We start from the raw sequence: 19884 nt of genomic DNA, 5'->3' as shown, positions 1-19884 counted from the left end.
GTAAAAAATTTTCTTGGGTCTGGTCCCTCCATACCTTCCGGCAAACCAATAATCTTTATATTGTTCCGTCTGGATTGGTTTTCCAAATAATCAATCTTTTTCACCAAATTTTTATTTTGAGTATGTAAGTCTTCGACCATTTTGGTCACATCAAAAACTTGATCCCGTATTTCGTCTATATCTTCTTTACACTAATTAAATTTATCTCTCCCTTCAAGCTTAAAAGCTCCAAACTCAGCCATCTGTTGAGAATGTATTTTCACCAAAGTATTAAACCTAGTACCAAGTTCAGTCATAATCTTGAATAATACCTGCATTGTATAAGATAATTTAGATTTAAGATTCACAAAAATCTTTTCAATTGGAAGAGATTTTGGCTCAACAGATTCCTGCTTCTTCTCCAAAGGATCTTCTATTCCTTCCTTCATTCTGGTTGCCTTCCTTGTAGTATGACTGCGTGTGGAAACCCCAGCCACAGCCTCTCCAGCAATGACAGGAGGACGCTGGCCGGGGTTTTCCCCAGTCCATAATGTATTAAATTCTCCCAGTACATCAAGTTGTATAGGTTCTTGTATCTCAAGAGATGCAGTTTGCAGCACCACCTCTACAGCTGACAAATGCCTTTGAGTAACTCTTTGTTCTAAAGGCTGTTTGGCGCCCATTTTAGGGGGCTCTACCAATGTAACATAGAGCTCTACATCCGAACACTGTACCTCTCTCCTGGGATCCATTTCACGCTGAGTCCCGGTGTCTTTCCTGTAGGTAAGCTCCAAAACTTGAACTTTTGGAAAATGTAGTTTTTTGATGATCTGTTGTCGTTTTGTTTTGCTCTTTTCCACCAATTGTACCATCATAAGTTAAATTAACAGCACTGAAATTATCTAAACTTTTAAAGAATTTTAACGGGCATTTCTAGACAAAACAATAAGATAGAGTCAGGAGAGGACTGGAAGGCACGTCTGATCCTTACGCCATCTTGCCACGCCCCCCCCTGTAGTTGATATTTTTTAACATGAAGTCCAAAGTTGTGCCAATGAAAGTCAAAGAAGCTATTAGGAGGCTGTAAAACAAGAAGCGACATTGCCCAAACCTTAGGGTTACCAAAATCTACAGTTTGGAACATCATTAAGAAGAAAGAGTGTACCAGTGAGCTGAGTAATCTCAAAGGGACTGGTATTCCAAGGAAGACCTTCACTGCTGATGAGAGAAGAATTCTCATTATAATGAAGAAATATTTCCAAACATATGTCTGACAGATCAGAAAAACTCTTCAGGAGGCAGGTGTGGATGTATCAATGACTACTGTCCATGGAAGCCTTCATGAAAAGAAATATAGAGGCTACACTGCAAGATGCAAACTGCCAGTTAGCCAGATTACAGTTTGCCAAGAGGTATTTAAAAGAGCCTGAAGAATTCTGGAAAAAAGGTCTTGTGGACAGATGAGACCAAGATTAACCTGTATCAGGGTGATGGCAAGAGTAAACAAACTGTCCAAGATGAAAAGCACAACACCTTTGCCATAGTTTGCATCTTGCAGAGCAGCCTCTCTATTTCTGTTCATCTTTTTGCAGACAGTAGTCATTGACATATCCACACCTGCTTCCTGAAGTGTGCTTCTGATCTGTCAGGCATACGTTTGGGAATTTTTCCTCCTTATGATGAAAATTATTTTGTCATCAGTAGTGGAGATCTTCCTTGGAATATCAGTTTCTTTGCGATTACCGAGCTCACCAGTATGCTCTTTCTTCATAATAATGTTTCAAACTGTTGATTTTGGTAATCCTAAGGTTTGGGCAATGTCTCTTACTGTTTCATTCTTATTTTTCAGCCTCATAATGGGTTCTTTGACTTTTATTGGAACAACTCTGGTCTTCATGTTGAAAAATGACAATTACAGACCAAAGGTGATCAAAAGGTTAGAAACAAGCCTAATGCTCCTATTAAGCAATTAAACATAACTGAGTAATCACAAACACCTGTGAAGCCAAATGTCCCAAACATTATGGTGCCCAGAAATGAGGAGACTAAGTATAAACAGTGCTGTAATTTTTACATGGACAAATGAAAAATGTATACAAATAACCTTGAATAAAATCTGTAATGTGCACTTTAATTATATGTGAATTTTTTAATTACAAATTTAAAACTGTGGAGCCCAGGGGCAAATAAAGGCAAAAAGTGTCTTTGTCCCAAATATTATGGAGGGCGCTGTATAAAACCAGATGAAAAAACATTTCTCCAGACCAAGGTGTACACTCATGCACACCTAATAACAATCACAAATACACATAAAGATACAAAATAATATAATATATATAAATATTTTAGAATACTTTACTCATTTGCAAGATACCATTCATCAATCTCACAGCCTGCAGGAAGAAGCTATTTCCCAACCTGGCAATCTTGATTTTGATGTTCCTGTACTTCATTCCTGATGGTAGTTGGTCAAAGATACTATGTACTGGATGGAAAGCATCCTCAAGATTTCTTTGGTCTATTTAACCACTGCTCCTAGTAAATGTTGCGAATAGAGGAAAGAGAGACCCCAGTGATCTTCTCAGCTGTTTTGATGATCCTCTGTATTGACTTCCAATCCATGGCTTTCAACTAACATCCCAGCGAATGTCGACCATTGTTTAAATAAGGATGCAAGAAAAAGGCAGGTAACTATAGGCCAGTTTGCTTAACACCTGTAGTCTGGAAAATGCTCAAATCTATAATTAAGGAAGAATTGGTAGGACATCAGGGTAAAATGTTTGAATCAGGCAGATGCAGCATAGATTCAGGAAGGGCAAATCTTGTTTGACAAAACTTATTGGAGTTCTTTGAGGATATTATGAGTTCAGTGAATAGATGTTGTATACTTGGATTTCCAGAAGGCACTGAATAAATGACGTCCATAATATAAGATGCATAGAGTTTGGGGTAATATATCAGCATGAATAAAAAATTAGTTATCCTGAGAATTTGGATAAATAGGTGTTTCGCTGTTTGGCATTCAGTGGTGAGTGGAGTGGTACAGGGATGATTCCTAGAATGCAAGGACTAATGTATGAGGGGCATTTGGCAGCTCTTGGGTTGTATTCATTGGAGTATAGGAAAATGAGAGGAGATCTCATAGAGGCATTTCATATTTTGAAAAGTTTAGATAGGGTGGATGTGGGTAAGTTGTTTCCCTTGGTGGGTGAATCGAGGACAAGGGGTCATAGTCTGAAAATTAGAGGTTATCCATATAAAACAGAGATTAGGAAGAACTTCTGTAACCAGAGGGTCGTGGATCTGTGGAACTCACTGCTGCATACAGCAGTGGAAGCCAGATCACTGAGAGTATTTAAACAAGAAATAGACAAGTATCTCATTAGTGAGGGCATCAAGGGATATGGGGAAAAGGCCAGAAATTGGAACTAGTGTAGAGTAGCTTAATGTAGATTTACGAAACAGACTCGATGGGCCTAGTGGACTGCTTCTGTTCCTTTGTCTTGTCATCTTGTGAAGATATTCTGCGGATAATGTATTTATATTAATTAGTCTGATAAATATTTCTCAGGAGGCATTCAACTTACCAATGGTCTTATCATTGGATGATGAGAAGGCGTTTGATAGGGTGGAATGGGGTTTTTTTATTTAAAGTTTTGCAGAAATTTCAGTTTGTATCAATGTTTATAAGTTGGATTAAGCCAATATATAAATAAACAAAAGCTAGAGTTATGATAAATGTGGTTTTGTCTGATTCTTTTAATTTAGAGAGATCTACTAGACAGGGTTGCCTTTTATCACTAGCATTATTTGCATTGATTGAACCTTTAGCTAAATTAATAAGGCAGGAAAGGAATATAAAGGGTATTAAATCAGGATTGGATGAATATAAGATTAGTTTATTTGCAGATGATATATTAATTTATTTAACTGAACCATTGGAGTCATTGATAGGATAAGTTAATACAGTTTGGAGAACTATTGAGTTATAAAGTGAATTGGAATAAAAGTGAACTTATGCCACTGTCTGAAGTTGATTATTCTGTTTGTAAAGGAGTAGTACATTTTAAATGGACATGTCAAATTAAGTATTTGGGTATTAGAATAAATAGACATAAAGATCAGTTATATGATTTAAATTATCTGTCGTTAATTTCTTTAATTAAAGGAGATTTTGTTACAGAGTTCTGTGTTGCGTATTGGCCTTTGTGTTGTGTGGTTTTATGTTAAAAAGTGACAGTTTGCCTTAGAGAGCCAAGGTGAAGGTGGACTGCTGAGAGAGTGGGAGACGGACTGAGCATGTGCAGAAAATGAAAAAAATTTCTGGACTTGGATGATAAACCACCACTGAGGGTGCTGTGGGGTGTAAGAAGGCCCAGAGCATGAGTCATGATCTGGAGGACAGTTTAGAATGTTGGGATTTCAAAAAGAATGAACATTCCGAAGGCAGCCAGAAGGATCCGGACCAAACCAGTTGTTCCTCTCTCTGCAAGCAACACAAAACAACTTCAAATTTTGTGCTCACTCTCTCTCAAAGATCTTTTGGCTTCAGTTTACCAAACAAACTGAATTTTGTTTATGATCTTTGCTTCGGTTGAGATCGAATTTTTGTGTGTTTTGTTTCTAAGTTTTTCTGTGGACTGGTTGGAAATATAACTTAGACTTTAATTACATATGTTATATTTAGGCTGGGGAATTTATTAGTTTTACACTGTTATAGAAATTTGCATAGTAACCAGTGGGCATTGTTATAAAAGGGGGGGGATTATGAATTAAAGTTTGAAGGTGAATTTTTTGTTAATAAAATAATTGTTCATCTTTACCCTGTGTGATATGCCTTCTGTAGTTGCTGGTTTCATCTTGTAACAATTTAAATAATGGAAGGATTTACTGTTAACTTTGGTGGGTAGGGTGATTTGTGTAAAAATGAATATATTTCCTAGACTTCAGTATTTTTTTCAAAATATTCCTTGTAATATTCCTATAAAGTTTTTAAAGATTTGAAAACAATAGTTAAGAAATTTTTAAGAAAGAGAAAATTAGCAAGAGTTTCTGTGCATAAATTAACATGGAAATATGAATTAGGTGGTTTGCAACTTTCAAATTTTTAAAATTATTATAAGGTTGCTCAATTAAAAATTATTAATAGAATGTTAGATTTGGATAGTCTAAATCTAGACTATTGGGCAGATATAGCCTTAAATAGACTTGGTGAAGATAAAAGATTATTTTATTTGTAAATGGGATGTTAAATTAATAAGTTCTTATAAATTGCCTATTTTATCTCATTTGATAGATATTTGGGAAGGGATAAATAAAGAAATTGGTATAATCAAAGTAAGTTATACTCCTTTGTATTAGAAAAAAATGTTTTCCTTTTATGGTTAATAATTACCTTCTTTAGATTTGGGATCAGAAAGGGATTAAGATGATAAATAATTGTTATGAATTGAGTCATTTGAAAGATTGAAGAAAAAATATCAAATACCGACTCACTGTTTTTTGTTATTTTCAAATTAAATCGATGTTGTATGATTATTTTTGGAAGCATTTGCTTTTACCTAAGGAGTCGAAATTTGAAATGTTGGTTCATGATGGAGGGAAGAAAGGTTTTATTTCAGAAATGTATACATTATTGCAACAGAAAATGCCTAAAATTGATTTGCATAAATCGCAGCTTAAATGGGAAAAAGATTTTGAAGTTGCTTTTGATTATGATCTTTGGAAAAATATTTGCAGTGATAGTATGACAAAAATTATAAATGCTAGATATAGGCTTGAAACTTATAATTTGATACATCAATTGTATTTGACTCAGGAGCGTTTGAAAATATATTTTTGAGTATTTATGATTTGTGTTTATGTTGTAATGGTCTTCTACATTCTGTATGGTCTTGTGATAAGGTTAGATTTTTTTGGTCTCGGGTAAGAGATTGTTTACAGATTATTTTGAAAATAAAATTTTAGATCCAAAAATTTTTTTTTTAATTGGAGATATTAGTGAATTGGGTTTGTTTTATAAATTGGATAAATTTCAATTATCTTTTTTGAGATTAGTGTTAGTAGTGGTGAGGAAATGTCTAGCTATTTCGTGGAAAGATCAGATGGGCCTTAATTTACAAAGATGGCATTTGGAATTAAGGTTGTGTATTTCATTGGAGAAGATAGCTTATAACGTAAGGGATTTAAAAAGATTTGGAGCTCATATTTTGATTATTTTAATTTGAAAATTTAAAGATGGGGATTTGGTTGCATCGGAGTCTCCTTAGTCCACAATAAATGAATTGTGTTTAGTATTCTCCTCTTCTTCTCTTTTTCCTTTTCTTTTTCTTTTTATTTTCTTTTTTTTTGGTAGTTAGAGGGTTTTGGGGAAGATTGGAGGGAGGGTGTAGCTATAGAGCGAGAGGAGGGGAGTTTGGGGGAAACTTTTTAGTAGTTTCCTTAGTTTTATATATATATATATATATATATATAAACCATGTTTGTATTTTGATATATTGTTTTATTGTATTGTCTGTAATCATGGTTGTTTTTTTAATAAATAAAATATTCAAAAAAATATATATATTTTGTCTCTCATCTTAAATCTGTACTGGTTTTAAATTCCTTTACTCTGGAAATAAGACTATTTACCTTATCTGTACACCTCATCATTTTTACAATTTTTTAAAAATCACCCTTTAGCCTCCTACTTAACCTCGGAGAAAAGTCGCAGTGTCTTCTGATAATTCAAGCCCGCCAGTTCCACCAAAACACTCTTGTGAACCTTTTCTATGTCCTTTTCAGCTATTCATGGGCTAGGATTCCCTCGAGTGGATGGGATGTTATACTTTTTCAAGGAGACTTCAATCATTTTGTTATTCCACCTGGTAATCTTGCTGTGATGGAGTTTGGAACAGTGATTCCATTTGAGAAGTCTGGTGACAGGCAATGAATGCAACCTGGCAACCAGACCGAACAAAATGTTATTTGGACTGCAGTTCTGGGATTTCTTATCCAGCCAGTGGAATTGCAGGATTTGAAGAAACATTGCTTATGGATTTATTTCCTGTCTCAGAAGCATACAATAAGCCAGAGATCACTGTTGTCAGTAGTCAATGAGCTCTGTGCTGGGTTTGTATATTAATTTTCAAACACTCTTTACTTCAGTGTTCCAAAGGTTGTTGACCTCCTTCTATTGGGAAGATGATTAATGAATGTGAAATCAAGCACCTCCAGATTTAAAAATAGATTTTCCTGCAGCTGCCAGACTCCTGAAATTCATGTTAGTAAAATAATGTCCTTGCACAGTCTTACTGCTCTTGATCTGTAAAACTGCAACCTGTACTGTGCTTTATTTGTTGTTCTTACAGATGGGTTTTGTTGCTGTATAACACGCAAAAGAAACATTTTCAGTTTGCCTCTGTACTCGAGACAATAAACCTGAATGGAACTGAACAAAAAAAGAAATTGTTTCAGGAACTCAGCAGGTCAAGCAACACCTATAGACACAAAGGGAAGGTTGATGTTTTGTGTTGAGATATTGCATCAGGTAGGTAAAATGTCCTGACTCAAAACATTGCTGCTTGACCTGCTGAGCTCCTCCAGCAATTTGTTTTCTGCTCTCATTTCATTCAATCTTTATTGTGGTAGACGTAGCAAAAGTATTCTAAGAAAACCCATTGACAGCCATTTTTGTACTCCTTTCTCTTTTTGCAAGTTATCATACATTGTATGTACTTTTCTTATTCTAAATTAGATGCACATTCTTAGAGAATTTTCGAGTAAATTGTAGGAAGGAAGTTTAGCTAATGCCTTGAAGTGAAAACAAAATTCATTCTTCTGCCTAGAAGACTTCACAAATTCAGTGAGATACAAAAGTTGAAACATCATTTGTAACATTACAACAGGTTGCCTTATTCTTGAAATGTACTTCAACACACACTCCAGATGAGTCAGAGATTAGGACCCATTGGAACTCCTGATAGGCCTGACACACTATAATGTTGATCAAAGCTAGTCAGCTCCTCAGATGGGCCTCAGTTTAATGTCTGACCTGAACGTCAAAATAATTGCGGCCAACTCCTGACCCTGCTCTGAAACTTGGATTACGGACAGAGCAGGGCTTCATCTGATTCCAGTAAGCCAAAGAACAGATGGGTCCTGCTGATAGCCATGACATTACATGGGCAGAATCTTCAATACTGTCAAGACCACCTACGGCCCACACACTGAAGAGGTCACTGTGCTAAGAGCCAGGAATGCAGGTAAATTAATCAAAGACAGAGAGGCTATCATGCCCATCATTAGGATTGTGAGCATGTTGACTCCATTCTATAACAAGCTTTCTGGTCCAGACTTGCTGCCTTTGCAAAATAACAAGAAAAACCCAACACCCACTGAAAAGTAACAAGGCTTCAGGCAGATACCTGCTGGAGTGCGAAAGGTGGACAGAAAGCAAATTCAGTCACAAATTTACAGTCTCATCTCCTATATCAATGAAAATGTGGACAGGGTAGGGGAACCGAGAAAAGCTGTGACACTGCCCATCTTCAAGAAAAGAGAGAATTCTACTTGCAACGCTTATAACAGTAAACAGAACTGGGAGTGGACAACCTGACCCCCTCAAGCTTACCCTACCATTCAGTATGATCATGACTGATTTGGCCCAGGCCTTAACTTCCCTTCTGTGTAAATTCCCAAAACTCTGAATTCACCAATTTAAAAAAATTCATCTCCTGCTTAAAGATCTCCAGTAATCTAATCTACACGCCCCACAGGATAGAAAATTCAGATATTCTCCACCCTCTGCGAGATGAAATTCCTACACATCTCTGTTTCAAATGACTGTTCAGCATGTTCAGAAACCAAGTTATCATGGATTCATTGAGGAGTGAATGGGTCTTATACTTTACATCTGCAAAACAAAAAAATCCTCTCCCAATCTGGAGTTAATCAGGAAACTTTGCAGATCCTGGGATTATATGAAATACACAGAAGTGTTAGTGAAACTCGACAGGTCATGCAGCAATTATAGGAAGTAAAGACTTTTGATAGATCACAAGATATAAAAGCAGAAATAGCCCAATCAGTTTGTCAGGTTTGCTGTGCCATTTAATTATGATCTGATCCCTAGCACTCAGCCCCGTTCCTCCTGCCTTCTCCCTGTAACCCTTGATGGCCAGGCTAATCAAATACCTGCCAATTTCCATCTTAAATATACCCAATGACTTCACTTCCACTGCCACCAGTGGGAACAAGTCCCACAGACTCATGACCCACTGGCCAAAGAAATTTCTCCGCATTTTTGTTTTAAATTGATGCCTTTTTATCCTGAATTGTGCTCTCTTGTCCTAAACTTCCCTACCATGGGAAACAGCTTTTCCACATCTACTTTGTTCGAGCCTTTCAGCATTCAAAGTGTCTCTATGAGGTCTCCCCTCATCCTTCTGTACTCCAATGAGTAGAGTCCAAGAGCTGACAAATGTTCCTCATATGCTAACCCTTTCATTCCTGGTATCATTTTCGTAAATCTTCTCTGTACTCTCTCGAATGCTAGCACATCCTTTCTCAAAAAAGGTGCCCAAAACTACACAGTACTCCAAGTGAGGTCTCACCAGTGCCCTATAGAGTCCCAACATTACATCCCTGCTCTTGCATGCTATTCCTTTAGAAATGAATGCCACCATTGCATTTGCTTTCTTCACTGCCAAATCAACCTGGAGGTTAATCTTTAGGATATCCTGCATGAGGACTCCCAAGTCCCTTTGCACTCTGAATTTTGAATGTTCTCCCCATCTAAATAACAGACTGCCCATCTATTTCTTGTACCAAAGTGCATGACTGTACACTTCCCAACATTTGCCATCCTCTTTAGTGTTTCATTTGCCATCTCTTTGCCCATTCTCCTAATCTATCCAAGTTTCTCATGCAGCCTTTCTGTGTTCTCAGCACCACTAGCTCTTCCACCTATTTTGGTGTCATTTGCAAATTTAGCCACAAAGCTATCTATTCCATTATAAATCCGTCAAAGAAATCATCAATGTCTTCATCATTGATGTCTGCTTTTTTAAAAATATTTTTTTATTTAATACTTCACTGCGAACCATGTTAGTAACAATACAGGTATATACAAATATTCAGCATTAAAATATACAGTGACATTTTCATTTTTCCCCCTTCCCTCCACCCTCCTCATTCCCTATAACTTAAAGCATGATTTGAAAGAAAAATGGAAGAAGAAATAAATAAACAATAGAAGAGTAGAAAAAAGAGAAAAGAAAAGAAAAAAAATCGGGTCATCCAATATTTCATATTTAATTATTTTCATAATTGTAACTTATCACTTCAAAAGATGGAGGCCTGAAATTGGTGATTCCTAATATACTCTATGTATGATTCCCAAATTTGTTCAAATAAAACATATTTGTCTTTTAGATTGTAGAAGATCCAGCTGCGCTGGATGGGTCACGTCTCCAGAATGGAGGACCATCGCCTTCCCAAGATCGTGTTATATGGCGAGCTCTCCACTGGCCACCGTGACAGAGGTGCACCAAAGAAAAGGTACAAGGACTGCCTAAAGAAATCTCTTGGTGCCTGCCACATTGACCACCGCCAGTGGGCTGATATCGCCTCAAACCGTGCATCTTGGCGCCTCACAGTTTGGCGGGCAGCAACCTCCTTTGAAGAAGACCGCAGAGCCCACCTCACTGACAAAAGGCAAAGGAGGAAAAACCCAACCCCAACCCACCAATTTTCCCCTGCAGCCGCTGCAACCGTGTCTGCCTGTCCCGCATCGGACTTGTCAGCCACAAACGAGCCTGCAGCTGACGTGGACTTTTACCCCCTCCATAAATCTTCGTCCGCGAAGCCAAGCCAAAGAAAAATTCTTTCTAATGGAATACACTTGTTAATTTCTATGTACCATTGTTGTATTTTTAAGGTTGCTTCCATTTTCCAAGTTATCATTATGTACTTTTTTGCTGCTGCAGACGTAATCATAAAATATCTTTTTTTGAGCCTTGTCTAATTTTAGAACTAATTCTTTAACTTTTATGATGTTTAACAGGAAGATTTTTGGTTGTTTTGGTATCCTATTTTTTTGTAATTCTATTTAATATTAGGTTTAAATCTTCCCAAATTTTTTTCACTTTTGTACACGTCCAAATTGTTATTCCAATTTCTTGTCTACAATGGAAGCATTTGTCCGATATTGTTGGATTCCATTCTTTTAACTTTTGAGGTGTAACATATAGCTTATGAAGCTTGGTTTTTTTAATAGTACTCAACTCAGCCATTATTGTTTCCATTAGAATGTTTATTTGACTGTCAAAGTATTCCTTATCTATCATCTGCGAATGTTTTTTTACCTTGAATTTTTTTCTTGTATGTCTTTATCTTCCTCTTGATCTTCTTTCTCTTGCTCCATTTCTTGACTCCGTGTTGATCTTGCTTCTATTGTTGTCTTCTCTTTTTTTTTGGCAGGGTAAAAATTTATTTAATTGCACCGATGTATTAACAGGAGATTGTTACAACCCTTTATGCAATGCTCCCAGCATTGGAAGCTATCATGGGCCAAAGGTCTGCACATTCCTTGGCAACTGGGCCTGTGATGGCAGAGCCTTTCATTTCTTCTTTGTTATTTACTATCACTCCTGCATTGTCTTCGAAGTAAAGGAAGACACCGTCTTTTCTCCGATATGCTTTCCTTTGCCGTATCACTACTGCTGGATGCACCTTTTTCCTGAGCTCTGGTTTGCCTTTCTTCACTGTTGCCATAACCATGTCTCCAACACCAGCAGCTGGCAGCCTGTTCAACTGCCCTTTGATCCCTTTGACAGAGATGATGTACAAGTTCTTAGCCCCTGTGTTATCAGCGCAATTGATTGCAGCCCCCTCAGGGAGGCCGAGGGAGATGCGAAATTTCACTCCAGATGACCCGCCACGTCCTCTCTTGGACATTGTGGCGCAAAGAAAGAGCTTGTTGTCTTCTCCACAGCTTCTCCCATTGCAGAGTCAGCGTCTTGCTGTCAGCGTCCATTCCCTTCGGTTTCCTCTTTAGTATGCATACCGGGCATGCATGCTGGCATTTCTTTTTCAGGTTGTGCAAGCCAATGCTCCAGACCGCCCCGGGGGACATCACCACCGAGCTGCCCGCATACTGGCTTCACAGCTTGGGCCATCCTTGTTGGGAAAGCTCCCTGTTCACAGACTCTGGTAAGGGCTTACTCTTCCTTTTTCTGGTGATTTCTTCATCTATTCTTTGCTTGCCGTTGTAGTCTTTTCCTTCTTTGGAGCCATCCTCAGGTTCTTCTTATACTTTTTATCTTGCAACTTTTTTTGTTTTATTTCTCTGCCTTGTTTTTCTACCCTTTTTTTAAACTTTCTCTGTGGAGGGCAGGTTTTCCCTAACCAGCCACTACTCCATCACGTGACCACCCCTGTTGATGTCTGCCTTCATTTAAAAGTACCTTCCAGGATATTGGAAGAAGTCACATTTTCCAGGATATTGACATGGATCTTTATCATCTGATAAAGACAATAAGGCCATATTGGTAGAAGAATATGCAAAGTGCTGGAAAATCTCAGCAGATCAAGGAGCATCTACCGGAAGTCACAGGGAAACACTTTACTTCCTATAGTTGCTGCATGACCTGTCGAGTTTCACAAACACTTCTGTATATTTCATATAATCCCAGGATCTGCAGAGTTTCCTGATTAACTCCAGATTGGGAGAGGATTTTTTTGTTTTGCAGATGTAAAGTATAAGACCCATTCACTCCTCAATGAATCCATGATAACTTGGTTTCTGAACATGCTGAACAGTCATTTGAAACAGAGATGTGTAGGAATTTCATCTCGCAGAGGGTGGAGAATATCTGGAATTTTCTATCCTGTGGGGCATGTAGATTAGATTACTGGAGATCTTTAAGCAGGAGATGAATTTTTTTAAATTGGTGAATTCAGAGTTTTGGGAATTTACACAGAAGGGAAGTTAAGGCCTGGGCCAAATCAGTCATGATCATACTGAATGGTAGGGTAAGCTTGAGGGGGTCAGGTTGTCCACTCCCAGTTCTGTTTTCTGTTATAAGCGTTGCAAGTAGAATTCTCTCTTTTCTTGAAGATGGGCAGTGTCACAGCTTTTCTCGGTTCCCCTACCCTGTCCACATTTTCATTGATATAGGAGATGAGACTGTAAATTTGTGACTGAATTTGCTTTCTGTCCACCTTTCGCACTCCAGCAGGTATCTGCCTGAAGCCTTGTTACTTTTCAGTGGGTGTTGGGTTTTTCTTGTTATTTTGCAAGGGCAGCAAGTCTGGACCAGAAAGCTTGTTATAGAATGGAGTCAACATGCTCACAATCCTAATGATGGGCATGATAGCCTCTCTGCCTTTGATTAATCCACCTGCATTCCTGGCTCTTAGCACAGTGACCTCTTCAGTGTGTGGGCCGTAGGTGGTCTTGACAGTATTGAAGATTCTGCCCATGTAATGTCATGGCTATCAGCAGGACCCATCTGTTCTTTGGCTTACTGGAATCAGATGAAGCCCTGCTCTGTCCGTAATCCAAGTTTCAGAGCAGGGTCAGGGGTAGGCCACAATTATTTTGATGTTCAGATCAGACATTAAACTGAGGCCCATCTGAGGAGCTGACTAGCTTTGATCAACATTATAGTGTGTCAGGCCTATCAGGAGTTCCAATGGGTCCTAATCTCTGACTCATCTGGAGTGTGTGTTGAAGTACATTTCAAGAATAAGGCAACCTGTTGTAATGTTACAAATGATGTTTCAACATGCAACCTTTTTAAATGCTGAGTGTTTGTAGAATGAACGGGCTTTAGTGCAGATTTCTTTCTTTGGCTTGGCTTCGCGGACGAAGATTTATGGAGGGGGTAAAAGTCCACGTCAGCAGCAGGCTCGTTTGTGGCTGACAAGTCCGATGCGGGACAGGCAGACACGGTTGCAGCGGCTGCAGGGGAAAATTGGTTGGTTGGGGTTGGGAGTTAGGTTTTTCCTCCTTTGCCTTTTGTCAGTGAGGTGGGCTCTGCGGTCTTCTTCAAAGGAGGTTGCTGCCCGCCAAACTGTGAGGCGCCAAGATGCACGGTTTGAGGCGATATCAGCCCACTGGCGGTGGTCAATGTGGCAGGCACCAAGAGATTTCTTTAGGCAGTCCTTGTACCTTTTCTTTGGTGCACCTCTGTCACAGTGGCCAGTGGAGAGCTCGCCATATAACACGATCTTGGGAAGGCGATGGTCCTCCATTCTGGAGACGTGACCCACCCAGCGCAACTGGATCTTCAGCAGCGTGGACTCGATGCTGTCGACCTCTGCCATCTCGAGTACTTCGACGTTAGGGATGAAAGCGCTCCAATGGATGTTGAGGATGGAGCGGAGACAACGCTGGTGGAAGCGTTCTAGGAGCCGTAGGTGATGCCAGTAGAGGACCCATGATTCGGAGCCGAACAGGAGTGTGGGTATGACAACGGCTCTGTATGCGCTTATCTGAGAAACTTGTCCGTGAACTACTCTTTGCAGACGATCCCGATTTAGTTGTCCATTCAGAGCCAGCTCTTCAGCGCTTGACGTCCTGCTTTGCGGAAACTGCCAAAATGTTTGGCCTGGAAGTCAGCCTGAAGAAAACTGAGGTCCTCCATCAGCCAGCTCCCCACCATGACTACCAGCCCCCCCACATCTCCATCGGGCACACAAAACTCAAAACGGTCAACCAGTTTACCTATCTCGCCTGCACCATTTCATCAGATGCAAGGATCGACAATGAGATAGACAACAGACTCGCCAAGGCAAATAGCGCCTTTGGAAGACTACACAAAAGAGTCTGGAAAAGCAGCCAACTGAAAAACCTCACAAAGAAAGTGCAGATTTAAGTGTGTAACTATTTTGGTGTACTCTAATACTATCAAATTTGTTCTCAATGATAAAGCTAAACAACCTGTTAATGTTGAGATTCTCATATTTCAAAACAAAAGTGAACTACTTTGCTATTTAAAGGGAATCATTAATATCTTGTTGGTACTTGTGTGATGTTTAGGGAATTAATGTTGTAACTTTTGTATCCCAATTCAATTTATGATGTCTTCTGGGCAGAAGCATGAATTTTGCTTTCACTTCAAGGCATTAGCTCATAGATTCTCAAGGTGTGGTGTATGTACCACCAGTAGGCCATGGGAATATTTTGGTAGGGCATGGATCTTAAGATTATATTGGAGGGGCGTAGGAATATTTTGGGAAATAATTTAAAAGTTGGTTTGTTAAAATAAACTTGTTATGTTGGCGTGAAAGATGTGACTTGGTAACACTGTCCGTACAACATAATTATGTTCTTTTTATTTTCATAACATGTTTTTTTCTCTTCTGATTTTCTCTTTTGTTTCTCTTATTTTAACTGTTGTTATCCTTGGTTAACATTATAATTATATATTTTCTGACTGGTCTTCATTATAGATTATCATCTATTCCAAATGATCTCATGGGTGATGTGGATTCTAAATTATCTCAACAATCATGTCTCCATCTATACCCCTTTACGTTTTCAGTTCAGTATTGAGTAAGACCTGTATCTACATGTATCTTTGTGCACCTGCATATTAATGGGGGGGGGGGGGCGGTGGGGGTGCGGTGGTCTGTCCCAGGTGCCAGCCTGAGGGGTACACCAAAATCAGAAAAAAATAGGGATCCTAGAAACTAAAGCACGAGGCTAATGCAGTTTTGATGTACTCTCTGCAAGAAAAAATGTCAGAAACTGCGGTAGTGTTTTTTTTCATGTTTTTTTAAGGTCAGTATTCTTTGATTCGATCATTACTTTTATTACATCTTTTAATTCTAAGGCATAATAAAATATTGATTAATCTGTTTCAGGGAGCTCACGCTGTTGTATATTCAAAATGAGCAGACCAAGAAGCAAAAGGTTTGTCAGTATTCAGTGGAGTTCTTGAAGTTTGGGTTTATACCTGCTATACATGATGAACATGCATCTTTTTGCATATTATGCCAACAAACTTTGACAAATGAATCAATGAAAACAGGCCATCTTGAAACTCATTTGAGGATAAAACATCCTAACCATGTCAATTCGAAATTTGAATATTTTAAATAATTGAAAGAGAAGTTCGAAAATCACTTCATCTTTCATTGCACAAACTACAACCCTGAATTGTACCCTTGAAATTTCTCTGCTGATAGCAAAACATGGGAAGAATTATACGATTGGGAAGGAACTCATTAAACCCACAATATCATTGCTTCTCAAAACAGTTCTGCAAAAGTATGATAAAGATGTCCGAGCAATGCCATTGAGTAATAGTACACTCTGCAACAGTCTGACATGGGTCACAATGTTGAAAAACAGCTTATTGAGAAGTTGAAGTCACAAAAGTTGTCAATACAGCTGGCTGAATCTACTGTACGGGACAGAGGCTCTATTATTGGCATACGTGAGATATATTAATCAGGAAGAGTTTCAAGAAGAGATGTTTTGCGGATCATTAGAAACAACCACAACTGCAGTTGATTTCTACAACAAGCTCAAAATTCATTTGGATGAAAATGAAATACCAAAAGGAAACATTGTATCTTGTGCTGTGGATGGTGCCCTTGTTATGATGGGTAAAAAAACAGGATGTTTAAAATTAATGAAGAATGAAAATCCAAACAAGTTGGTTGTGCATTGTGTTATCCACAGAGAAAACATAGTTGCCAAGAAAGTTTCCCCTGTTCTACTCAAGATACTGCATTCTGTGATCAAGTGTATCAATGCCATCAAAGCTAATGCCAAATGTGAATGTCTGTTTAAGCAGTTTTGTGTTGATAAAAATGCAGAGCATGTGAGATTATTGCTTCACACTGATGGGTGTCAAAGGGAAACTGAAGTGATGTCAATTGCTGAATGTGTGTTTGAGATGGTTGACATATTGAAGTAGTAGTTCAATATGAAATATGTGTTCCAGTGTATTCCCAACCTTAATTGCTTTAAAATTCATTTGCAGTAAAAGATTTAATTAAAACTTCTTTTGAATATATAATTTTTTTTTCCGCTAATGGTGGGGCATATGTTTTTTTTAAATTAAAATGGGGCCTAGGGCAAAAAAGATTGAGAACCACTGGATTAACTAAACTCACTTCCCACAATTTGCTCAAAAATTCTCTAAGAATGTTCATGTCATTTAGAACAATAAAAGTACATACAATGTATGTGATAGGATCTATCAAAGCCATAGAGTGAGGGACAATAGGCTTTATTACACTTTAGACGTAGCTTACCTAATTCCAAGTGCTTGACTGAGGACAGGGAGAGGGATGTCAACCTTTATTCCAGGGTCACACGGGGAGGAGTTACCATGGAGTGAGTCACCAGTGTAGGACGGACCAATTATCCATTGGCAGTCACATATTCACATATCTGTATCACCACATTCACCCGGTCGGGTGGTGTCCTTTACCTCTGTGACCGGTGCTGTTCCACTGGTGGTATAATGGTCAGCTCCATTGCCGGTAGTGTGTCCTGAGGCTGGGAAGGGAGAGCTGACTCCATCAGAGGTGGGGCTTGGTTGTACGTGGGGGCAGTTTCTACAGTAGGATGGGACCCATGGATGAGAACCAGGGATGAGAACCAGTGTGGCAGTGTGGTTCCGGATGCCGACTTCCTGGGGAAGGAAAACATGCATTCATGTGGGGTTGTGTTGGTAGCGATGCTTAGCAGAGATCGGATGGTATGGAGTGCTTCGGGCAGGACTTCCCAATGGGATACTGTCAGGCCTTTTGATTCAAGAGCCAGGAGGACAGTTTTCCAAACTGGCATTTTCTCTCTCTACCCAGCCATGGATTGTAACTGGTTGTCCTCCTAGTGACAATGCATCCAGCCAACAGGTACTGCCACAGTTCGTCACTCATAAAAGAGGACCCCCCACCCCTGATTACTGGATGTAATTCAGATACCCAAAGAGGGTAAATATGCTGTGGAACACCTTTATGATGATGGCTGAGGTCATGTCGGGACGGCGATGGAAAAAGGGAATCTGGAGTACTCATCAATGACATTCAGGAAATATACATCCCTGTTGGATGAGGGCAGGGGCCCCTTTAAATCGATGCTGAGTCTTTCACAGGGACATGTGGGCTTTATGAGGTGTGACTTGTTAGGCCAGAAGACCTGGGGTTTGCATTCCGCACAGACCCGATAGTGCCTGCTCAACGACCTGACATTCTCAATGGAGTAGGGAAGGTTCCGGGCTTTCACAAAATGGAACAATCTCATGATTCTTGGGTGGAAAAGGTCATTGTGGAGGGACTGGAGGTGGCCAAGATGCATGGCCCCCGGGATAGGGTGTCTGGGGGCGGGGGAGGGGGTGGGGGGGTCATTGAGCTTGCCTGGCTGGCTCCAGCATTTTTGTGTAATCATTAATTCATCTGTTATTCAATCCTCCGATGTGCCAATAACTTTGTTAAAACACTGCCACACAGTCTTCAGTCTTACTATCTTTCAGCTGATTTTGTCACAGTAACTTGGTATGTCATGAATATCCATAGATATCAGGTACTAATAAATAATTCAGTCCCAGTGAAAATGCCAGAGAAACACATTCAGCAATAAGCCACTAGATGGCTCTCTATCCACAGGAAATTATCTTAGGCAGCCTTGAAAATAACTTATTTTGATTATGTGGTTGATTCTGAGGTGACTAATGATGCCAAGTAAAAAGAAAATGACAAATACTTCCATAAATGGAGTACATCAGCAGCTGATGGGGCAGATAGATGTGTGGTGTGTGAAGTGGTGAGCTCCATTGGCAGTTTATGCTTATCCCGAATGCTTCTTCTCCACATAAGGCCCTTTTATAGAGTAAGAAAATGCAACCATAAAGGCGGAGACTCTCCACCCTCACATTGCAGACCATAAATGCTCCACAAGCAGCTCCAAGGTGCCAAATCTGATCTCCTTTCAGGGTTTATCATAAGGCATCTCCCAAGATGTGCAAAGTGATCTACAGTTTCCAGGGTGAACCTTCATTGTCATTGTACCGTGTGTTGCCACAAGTTGGTACCTGAGGATTTTGTTCTTAGTGTTTAGCATAAGGTCTGAACTGTCATATACTTTAGTAAAAGTGTCAAGACTGGCTTAGAACTCAGCTTCTGAGTGTGTGAAAATGCACGTCATTTACATACTGCAGCTCAAACTGAGGGAGTCAAATTATTTGTTCTGAAGATTAGCTGAATGTTTACAGAAGGTTTGTTGGAGGTGAGATGAAACAGTGTGGCAAGAAAATTTGAGAAAAGTGTCAGGATTGTGACTTAACCTTGTTTAATACAAGTCCACTGAAAGGCCAAATGTGAGGGGGGTATTTCAGGGTTTTACCAAATGACAGAACCAAAGACTTTACTGAGGCGGAAGAAGGTCATATAGTAAGTAGTTAGTGCTGCTCCCTGCATTTTTCCTTGGAGTTATCATGCAGTTTCTGGATGAACAGAATCTATACGATTGTTTAAGGAACAGCTCTTAATCTACTGAGAGGTTAAGGAGAACCTTGCAGAGAGCAGAGATCCTTCTCCTGCATATGCTTCTTGTAAAATCTCCTGGAGATTAATAAGAAAAATATACGCCTTCAAACAAATAGTAACATGTTGGGGTTGGGCTTAATAGAAACTGGATAGTCCTTATCATCTCATCAAATCATATTGTGACAGGTTATAATATATATCTCCATCGGGCACACTGAACTCAAAACGGTCAACCAGTTTACCTACCTCGGCTGCACCATTTCATCTGATGCAAGGATCGACAAAGAGATAGACAACAGACTCGCCAAGGCAAATAGCGCCTTTGGAAGACTACACAAAAGAGTCTGGAAAAACAACCACCTGAAGAAACACACAAAGATCAGCGTGTACAGAGCCGTTGTCATACCCACACTC

The 19884-nt window shown here is 39.2% G+C and overlaps 1 protein-coding gene and 1 pseudogene across 1 annotated transcript in view; one reads left to right on the top strand and one right to left on the bottom strand.

Moving 5' to 3' along the window:
• colec12 (collectin sub-family member 12) overlaps window positions 1-19884 on the top strand; it is a 214465-nt gene that overhangs the window by 3446 nt on the left and 191135 nt on the right. The window lies entirely within an intron of this gene.
• LOC138752759 (large ribosomal subunit protein uL14 pseudogene) lies at window positions 11464-11932 on the bottom strand (annotated as a pseudogene).

The sequence above is a fragment of the Narcine bancroftii genome, chromosome 2 (genome assembly GCF_036971445.1).
Source record: "Narcine bancroftii isolate sNarBan1 chromosome 2, sNarBan1.hap1, whole genome shotgun sequence".
Lineage (NCBI taxonomy): Eukaryota > Metazoa > Chordata > Chondrichthyes > Torpediniformes > Narcinidae > Narcine > Narcine bancroftii.
This window is presented reverse-complemented; position numbering and strand designations above follow the sequence as displayed.